Source organism: Oncorhynchus mykiss, chromosome 15 (genome assembly GCF_013265735.2).
Source record: "Oncorhynchus mykiss isolate Arlee chromosome 15, USDA_OmykA_1.1, whole genome shotgun sequence".
Lineage (NCBI taxonomy): Eukaryota > Metazoa > Chordata > Actinopteri > Salmoniformes > Salmonidae > Oncorhynchus > Oncorhynchus mykiss.
In genome coordinates this window covers 79,009,153-79,019,152 of record NC_048579.1, presented here as the reverse complement: position 1 = coordinate 79,019,152, position 10,000 = coordinate 79,009,153, and positions in this window count along the sequence as shown.

Sequence of the window (10,000 nt, the reverse complement as noted above, 5' to 3'; positions counted from 1 at the left end):
ACAGTGGCTTCTACTGGCCCCAGGCCTGTTCTTAGCACCAGGACCACCAGGCTAGCTCTGTTTGACTGGCCCCAGGCCTGTTCTTAGCACCAGGACCACCAGGCTAGTTCTGACTGACTGACCCCAGGCCTGTTCTTATCAGGCTTTCTGAAGAGAGAAGCAGGGTAACAGACAACTCACACCATGGCCACTAAAAATAAACCCCAGAAGACGACAGAAGGTCAGGAAACCTACATCATTTCAACAGGACCCTTCACCCCCAGAGAGGGACCGGGCTGTGATTGGTCCATTACGATGCAGTGCACGCCTGGTGTAAAGGCTGGGAGAGGTACTGAAGCGATGAATGTCAGGAGACGGACTGGGAGAATGTTACGTGTCGAGAACAGTTTCCAATCTGATTTATCTCAATCGTTCACACTCTCACCGTCTCACCGTTAATATCTCACTTTAAGAGTTATACCTTCAAAAAACCTCTCTTTCAGTGTGACATGCATGGAGTTCAGGCTCCTAGAGACCAGTCTCACAGTGTCAGATTACAGTCCACTTCAGGCTCATAGAGACCAATCTCACAGTGTCAGATTACAGTCCACTTCAGGCTCCTAGAGACCAGTCTCACAGTGTCAGATTACAGTCCACTTCAGGCTCCTAGAGACCAGTCTCACAGTGTCAGATTACAGTCCACTTCAGGCTCCTAGAGACCAATCTCACAGTGTCAGATTACAGTCCACTTCAGGCTCCTAGAGACCAATCTCACAGTGTCAGATTACAGTCCACTTCAGGCTCCTAGAGACCAATCTCACAGTGTCAGATTACAGTCAGGCTCCTAGAGACCAGTCTCACAGTGTCAGATTACAGTCCTCTTCAGGCTCCTAGAGACCAATCTCACAGTGTCAGATTACAGTCCACTTCAGGCTCCTAGAGACCAATCTCACAGTATCAGATTACAGTCCACTTCAGGCTCCTAGAGACCAGTCTCACAGTGTCAGATTACAGTCAGGCTCCTAGAGACCAGTCTCACAGTGTCAGATTACAGTCAGGCTCCTAGAGACCAGTCTCACAGTGTCAGATTACAGTCCACTTTAGGCTCCTAGAGACCAATCTCACAGTGTCAGATTACAGTCCACTTCAGGCTCCTAGAGACCAGTCTCACAGTGTCAGATTACAGTCCACTTCAGGCTCCTAGAGACAAGTCTCACAGTGTCAGATTACAGTCCACTTCAGGCTCCTAGAGACCAATATCACAGTGTCAGATTACAGTCCACTTCAGGCTCCTAGAGGCCAATCTCACAGTGTCAGATTACAGTCCACTTCAGGCTCCTAGAGACCAGTCTCACAGTGTCAGATTACAGTCCACTTCAGGCTCATAGAGACCAGTCTCATAGTGTCAGATTACAGTCCACTTCAGGCTCCTAGAGACCAATCTCACAGTGTCAGATTACAGTCCACTTCAGGCTCCTAGAGACCAATCTCACAGTGTCAGATTACAGTCCACTTCAGGCTCCTAGAGACCAATCTCACAGTGTCAGATTACAGTCCACTTCAGGCTCCTAGAGACCAATCTCACAGTGTCAGATTACAGTCCACTTCAGGCTTCTAGAGACCAATCTCACAGTGTCAGATTACAGTCCACTTCAGGCTCCTAGAGACCAGTCTCACAGTGTCAGATTACAGTCCACTTCAGGCTCATAGAGACCAGTCTCACAGTGTCAGATTACAGTCCACTTCAGGCTCCTACTAGAGACCAATCTCACAGTGTCAGATTACAGTCCACTTCAGGCTCCTAGAGACCAGTCTCACAGTGTCAGATTACAGTCCACTTCAGGCTCCTAGAGACCAGTCTCGCAGTGTCAGATTACAGTCCACTTCAGGCTCCTAGAGACCAATCTCACAGTGTCAGATTACAGTCCACTTCAGGCTCCTAGAGACCAATCTCACAGTGTCAGATTACAGTCCACTTCAGGCTCCTAGAGACCAATCTCACAGTGTCAGATTACAGTCCACTTCAGGCTCCTAGAGACCAATCTCACAGTGTCAGATTACAGTCCACTTCAGGCTTCTAGAGACCAATCTCACAGTGTCAGATTACAGTCCACTTCAGGCTCCTAGAGACCAGTCTCACAGTGTCAGATTACAGTCCACTTCAGGCTCATAGAGACCAGTCTCACAGTGTCAGATTACAGTCCACTTCAGGCTCCTAGAGACCAATCTCACAGTGTCAGATTACAGTCCACTTCAGGCTCCTAGAGACCAATCTCACAGTGTCAGATTACAGTCCACTTCAGGCTCCTAGAGACCAGTCTCACAGTGTCAGATTACAGTCCACTTCAGGCTCCTAGAGACCAGTCTCGCAGTGTCAGATTACAGTCCACTTCAGGCTCCTAGAGACCAATCTCACAGTGTCAGATTACAGTCCACTTCAGGCTCCTAGAGACCAATCTCACAGTGTCAGATTACAGTCCACTTCAGGCTCCTAGAGACCAATCTCACAGTGTCAGATTACAGTCCACTTCAGGCTCCTAGAGACCAATCTCACAGTGTCAGATTACAGTCCACTTCAGGCTTCTAGAGACCAATCTCACAGTGTCAGATTACAGTCCACTTCAGGCTCCTAGAGACCAGTCTCACAGTGTCAGATTACAGTCCACTTCAGGCTCATAGAGACCAGTCTCACAGTGTCAGATTACAGTCCACTTCAGGCTCCTAGAGACCAATCTCACAGTGTCAGATTACAGTCCACTTCAGGCTCCTAGAGACCAATCTCACAGTGTCAGATTACAGTCCACTTCAGGCTCCTAGAGACCAGTCTCACAGTGTCAGATTACAGTCAACTTCAGGCTCCTAGAGACCAATCTCACAGTGTCAGATTACAGTCCACTTCAGGCTCCTAGAGACCAATCTCACAGTGTCAGATTACAGTCCACTTCAGGCTCCTAGAGACCAATCTCACAGTGTCAGATTACAGTCCACTTCAGGCTCCTAGAGACCAATCTCACAGTGTCAGATTACAGTCCACTTCAGGCTCCTAGAGACCAATCTCACAGTGTCAGATTACAGTCCACTTCAGGCTTCTAGAGACCAATCTCACAGTGTCAGATTACAGTCCACTTCAGGCTCCTAGAGACCAGTCTCACAGTGTCAGATTACAGTCCACTTCAGGCTCATAGAGACCAGTCTCACAGTGTCAGATTACATTCCACTTCAGGCTCCTAGAGACCAATCTCACAGTGTCAGATTACAGTACACTTCAGGCTCCTAGAGACCAATCTCACAGTGTCAGATTACAGTCCACTTCAGGCTCCTAGAGACCAGTCTCACAGTGTCAGATTACAGTCCACTTCAGGCTCCTAGAGACCAATCTCACAGTGTCAGATTACAGTCAGGCTCATAGAGACCAATCTCACAGTGTCAGATTACAGTCAGGCTCCTAGAGACCAATCTCACAGGGTCACTTTACAGTCCACTTGAATAGTCAGACGCACTTGTTTTTAGAAGGGAATCAAGCGTCACACCAATCATCTGTCATCTCCAATCCATTTCCCAACCAACTGCTATGAAAGAGAACTAAGAGAGTAGAGCACTTTCCAGAAGCTAAAAATTACACCCAGGGCCCGAAACACTGTGTGAAGATGTCTAATTCCAGAGGAACTACTGACCCAATGGCTTTGCTTCCAATTGGTGCATCACCCCCCCCCCCCCCCCCCCCCCTTTAAACCAGATTGTAAAATCGTTCACATTGAGAAAGTGTGAAGAAATAAAATAAAAAAATCTTGAAAACAAAGTCATTAAAATGGCCAGTAGAAAAGTCCTGGACTAAATGATGTGAAGAGAGGTGATCAGCCTCGTTATCTCAATACACTACATCCAGACAAACAGGACAGAACAAAAGACTGATTAAGGGTCTGACCCCTCCTCCAATGCTGATTGGTTACTAGTATGACATTCCCATGCTGATTGGTTACTAGTATGACATCCCCATGCTGATTGGTTACTAGTATGACATCCCCATGCTGATTGGTTACTAGTATGACATCCCCATGCTGATTTGGGTGCTTTCTCACGCTGATTGCCGTCTGACAAATCATGCTGATCACTAAGCTTTACACTTATATCAAATCAATCAATCAATCAAATGTATTTATAAAGTCCTTTTTTACATCAGCTGATATCTCAAAGTGCTGTACAGAAACCCAGACTAAAACCCCAAACAGCAAGCAATGCAGGTGTAGATGCACGGTGGCTAGGAAAAACTCCCTAGAAAGGCCAAAACCTTGGAAGAAACCTAGAGAGGAACCAGGCTATGTGGCTAACCAGTCCTCTTCTGACTGTGCCAGGTGGACACTGTGGCCCCGTCCGACGATACCCCAGGACAGGGCAAACCAGGCTATGATGGTTAAGGTTATGTATTTTCTTAAATTGAACCTCAATGACTCAGTCATGCTTCATATTGAATTGCCACTTTGCGTTGAAATAAATTCCTGCCTCACTCTCCTCCATTCCTCTCAGTCACCTGACTCGTGACCACCTGTTGTCAGTCATCCTACCTGTCCACCTGTTGTCAGTCATCCTACCTGTCCACCTATTGTCAGTCATCCTACCTGAACACCTATTGTCAGTCATCCTACCTGTCCACCTATTGCCAGTCATCCTACCTGTCCAGCTATTGTCAGTCATCCTACCTGTCCACCTATTGTCAGTCATCCTACCTGTCCACCTGTTGTCAGTCATCCTACCTGTCCAGCTACTCACACAGATTCCAGTAATCTTCCATTGTCCATCCAGTGTCCAGATTCCAGTAATCTCCAGTGTCCAGATTCCAGTAATCTTCCAGTGTCCATCCAGTGTCCAGATTCCAGTAATCTCCAGTGTCCAGATTCCAGTAATCTTCCAGTGTCCATCCAGTGTCCAGATTACAGTAATCTCCAGTGTCCAGATTACAGTAATCTCCAGTGTCCAGATTCCAGTAATCTTCCAGTGTCCATCCAGTGTCCAGATTCCAGTAATCTTCCAGTGTCCATCCAGTGTCCAGATTCCAGTAATCTCCAGTGTCCAGATTCCAGTAATCTCCAGTGTCCAGATTCCAGTAATCTTCCAGTGTCCATTAACGGTGCATCGGTGTATAGAACACCTCCTGAGGAGATTCATGTAAACTGATCTCTTTCTTTTACCTGTTCTGTTCAGACCTCCTCTGACATTAAAGGATTGGTTGGTGGCGGCGATGGATGGAGACAGAGAGAGAATGACCTTCTGTCACCATGGATACAGCCTTCAGTCAGTCCCAACATTCCATTTATTCCTTCAACCTCCTCCTCCTCCTCCTCACCCCTCCTCAACCTCCTCCTCCTCCTCCTCCTCACCTCTCCTCCTCCTCACACCTCCTCACCTCTCCTCCTCCTCACCCCTCCTCACCTCTCCTCCTCCTCACCCCTCCTCCTCCCCCCCCCTCCTCCTCACCCCTCCTCAACCTCCTCCCCCTCAACCTCCTCCTCCTTCCTCCTCCTCTTTCCTCCTTCCCCCTCCTTCTCCTCCTCCTCCTCCCTCACCCCAGATAGCACCAGGCCACACGTCTCGGTTCTCCATCTTCTCAATCGTGACGAAATTACCACATCTAAAGTAACTTTGTGACTCTTTCAAATAAAATCTGTTTATTTATGACTTTTTTTCCCCAATCCTCTACTCTGGTCTGTGAATGAATTCAATTCTCACTAAGAGCATCCAAGACTCAAGAGACCAAAAGGAGAGGCACTCTGCCACAGGATCCACATCAGACTTTTAGATCAGGTTCCAACGGACCACGAGAACCAAGATGTCTCCCACTCCAACTCCAGGGCCACTTCTGTTGGGGTACATCTATACAGCCAAGACCTCCATCAGGCCAGGCTATTGGTCGACTGTAAACTGGAGTGTACAGAATATGGGACATGTTCCGGGGAAAACCACTGCAGTGTCTTTACATCACTTTAGTTGCTGTTATCGGTAACAGTTTGAGTCTAATTGGTGACTTTATACTGTGACTCCCAAGCCCTGAATAATCTCATTGACTTCAAAATGATGAACACACACAGTCTCTCGAGCTCAGTCTTTCCAGAGAAGCTTCTGGAACAGCAGGGAATCTCTCTGTCATAAATACAGTATCTTATATATTCTAAATTACCGGCCATTTGGAAAAGGAAAACGCAATCAATATTTACTCTGAGCTGCACTTCGGTAGGTTGGTGGTAGATGGAAGGCCGTTGCCCAACAGAGTCCTTTGTCCTTTGAAAAATCAGAACGGGATACTCTGTCTGTTCTTTTCTAGCTCACGTTTGCAGCTGCTGTTGCAAACTCAACGGCTAGGAGGTATCACTTCTGCAGTGAATAAGAGTTCAAAGTTCATATCATTCGCAACCAAAGCTCACGCTGAGATTGGCTTCGTTCTGTAGTTATTATCTGAACCATTCTGACATCGGATCGTCATCCTAATGTACCCAGAACACCTGACATGTTAGTCCTTTTAACATATGGACTGTCGTCCTCACATCCTCGGAACAGGAGGTTACATTTTTGTCAAGGCTTTATGTAGTGGAGGGAGAAGGGTGTGTTTTCATAGTTTTATAGCCCATGTCTCTTCACAGGGGCGGGCCACTGATTGAGCAGAGCCCTAACCTTATGAAAACCCAAATCTCTCATTTGGAAGCTAAAATCACATTTCATCCCATCTCGAATAATTTCATATACAAACATTTAAATTGAACAACAATTCCATGTGAATCCGATAACTACAATGTGTAGACTTTCCACTGTAGAGTTTATGTCATCTTATCATTGAGGAGAATGTCTCAGATGACAACCGAACTGACATCATATTCATTAAGTACCACCGCATATGTTCAATTGGTCGGATTACCAGAATATAGTTCATTTCCCCCACCTTCTGATGTTCCCAGAATATATATGTTAACCAAGGGATTTTCAAATGTCACATCAGTAGGGTAGAGAGAGGGGAAAGGGGGGAAGAGGTATTTATGACTGTCATAAACCAACCCCCCAGGCCAACGTCATGACAGTAGGGTAGAGAGAGGGGAAAGGGGGGAAGAGGTATTTATGACTGTTATAAATCAACCACCCAGGCCAACGTCATGACAGTAGGGTAGAGAGAGGGGAAAGGGGGGAAGAGGTATTTATGACTGTCATAAACCAACCCCCCAGGCCAACGTCATGACAGTAGGGTAGAGAGAGGAAAAAGGGGGGAAGAGGTATTTATGACTGTCATAAACCAACCCCCCAGGCCAACGTCATGGCAGTAGGGTAGAGAGAGGGAAAAGGGGGGAAGAGGTATTTATGACTGTCATAAACCAACCCCTCAGGCCAACGTCATGACAGTAGGGTAGAGAGAGGGGAAAGGGGGGAAGAGGTATTTATGACTGTTATAAACCAACCCCCCAGGCCAACGTCATGGCAGTAGGGTAGAGAGAGGAAAAAGGGGGGAAGAGGTATTTATGACTGTCATAAACCAACCCCCCAGGCCAACGTCATGACAGACAAAACAAACGTATTTCTCTTTTTTGTGCATTTCTTTACATCCCTGTTAGGGAGCATTTCTCCTTTACCAAGATAATCCATTCACTTGACAGGAGTGGATTAAGAAGCAAATTAAACCGCATGATCATTACACACAGGTGTACCTTGTGCTCGGGACACTAAAAGGTCAGTCTAAAATGTGCAGTTTTGTCACAACAACATCATGCCAGAGATTTCTCAAGTTTTGAGAGACCGGGCAATTGGCATGTTGACTGCTGGAATGTCCACCAGAGCAGTTGCCAGATAATTGAATGTTAATTTCTCTACCATAAACCGCCTCCAACATTGTTTTCGAGATTTCGTCCGACCGGCCAGGTGGCGTCATGTAGGCGAGCGGTTTGTTGATGTCATCTTTGTGAACAGAGTTCCCCATGGTGGTGCTGGGATTATGGTATGGGGGCAGGCATAAACTACGGACAATGAACACAATTGCATTTTATTGATTTCAATTTGAATGCACAGAGATTCCGTGACGAGATCCTGAGGCCCATTGTCGGGCCATTCATCCTCCTCCATCACCTCATGTTTCAGCATGATAAAGCACGGCCCCAAGTTGCAAGGATCTGTACACAATTCCTGGAAGCTGAAAATGTCCCAGTTCTTCCATGGCCTTCATACTCACCAGACATGTCACCCTATTGAGCATGTTTGGGATGCTCTGGATGGACGTGTACGACAGCGTGTTCCAGTTCCCGCCAATATCCAGTAACTTCACACAGCCATTGAAGAGGAGTGGGACAACATTCCAACAGGCCACAATCAACAGCCTGATCAACTCTATGTGAAGGAGATGTGTCACGCTGCATGAGGCAAATTTTAATAGAAAACAATCACAGTAAGTTACTTAATTGTTTCCGAGATATGATTTGATATTGAGATAAAAAAAAATGTATTGCGTTGGACCTTATAAGACATCAACATACAGTGAACGGCTTTAGGGACAATGTGAATTCATTCTTATGCTATTTATTACCAATAATACACAGTAGTCAGGGAGCTTACATTATGTACTAGAACACGCACACACACACACACACACACACACACACACACACACACACACACACACACACACACACACACACACACACACACACACACACACACACACACACACACACACACACACACAGCGCTAGTTAAACTATCTCCCTGGTGTTCGTCTCCCTCGAGGTCTGCTCGGAGAGAGAGCCATTACTAGAACATGTTATTGTATCTACAAGCTGCTCCTTTGAGACAGAGGAGCAGGAAGTCAATAAATCCTTCCTTGAAGAACATCCTTATAAAACAAATAACATAATAGATCCTTGAAGACATTTACATTTCCCACTGATTATAAATCTAACACCCCCTTCAGGTAAAACCAGGAGGACAATCTAAGGATAAATGAATTATAAATCCAACACGCCCTTCAGGTAAAACCAGGAAGACAATCTAAGGATAAATGAATTATAAATCCAACACGCCCTTCAGGTAAAACCAGGAGGACAATCTAAGGATAAATGAATGAGGATAACGTCCTATACTGATTATACATCCAACACGCCCTTCAGGAGGACAATCTAAGGATAGATGAATGAGGATAACGTCCTATATTGATCGAGCTATAGTAGAACGCTACGGCACAATGATTCACCCCTGAAGCTTCAGCACATACGGATGCATTTCCCATAATGCCCCTGAGCAACAGAGTGACATAGCTGCTATAACTCTTTATTAATACAATCACTACTGGTCTTTAAGGTGTTCTACCAGGATCAGTGTAGCAGGTAGCCTGGAATATAGGCTAGCTGGGTAATGAATCAGAACAGGGCTGTAGCAACGTGGTAATGGTATAGGCTAGCTGGGTAATGAATCAGAACAGGTCCGGAGCAACGTGGTAATGGTATAGGCTAGCTGGGTAATGAATCAGAACAGGGCTGGAGCAACGTGGTAATGGTATAGGCTAGCTGGGTAATGAATCAGAACAGGTCCGGAGCAACGTGGTAATGGTATAGGCTAGCTGGGTAATGAATCAGAACAGGTCCGGAGCAACGTGGTAATGGTATAGGCTAGCTGGGTAATGAATCAGAACAGGCCTGGAGCAATGTGGTAATGGTATAGGCTAGCTGGGTAATGAATCAGAACAGGCCTGGAGCAACGTGTTAATGGTATAGGCTAGCTGGGTAATGAATCAGAACAGGCCTGGAGCAACGTGGTAATGGTATAGGCTAGCTGGGTAATGAATCAGAACAGGGCTGGAGCAACGTGGTAATGGTATAGGCTAGCTGGGTAATGAATCAGAACAGGGATGGAGCAACGTGGTAATGGTATAGGCTAGCTGGGTAATGAATCAGAACAGGCCTGGAGCAACGTGGTGATGGTATAGGCTAGCTGGGTAATGAATCAGAACAGGGATGGAGCAACGTGGTAATGGTATAGGCTAGCTGGGTAATGAATCAGA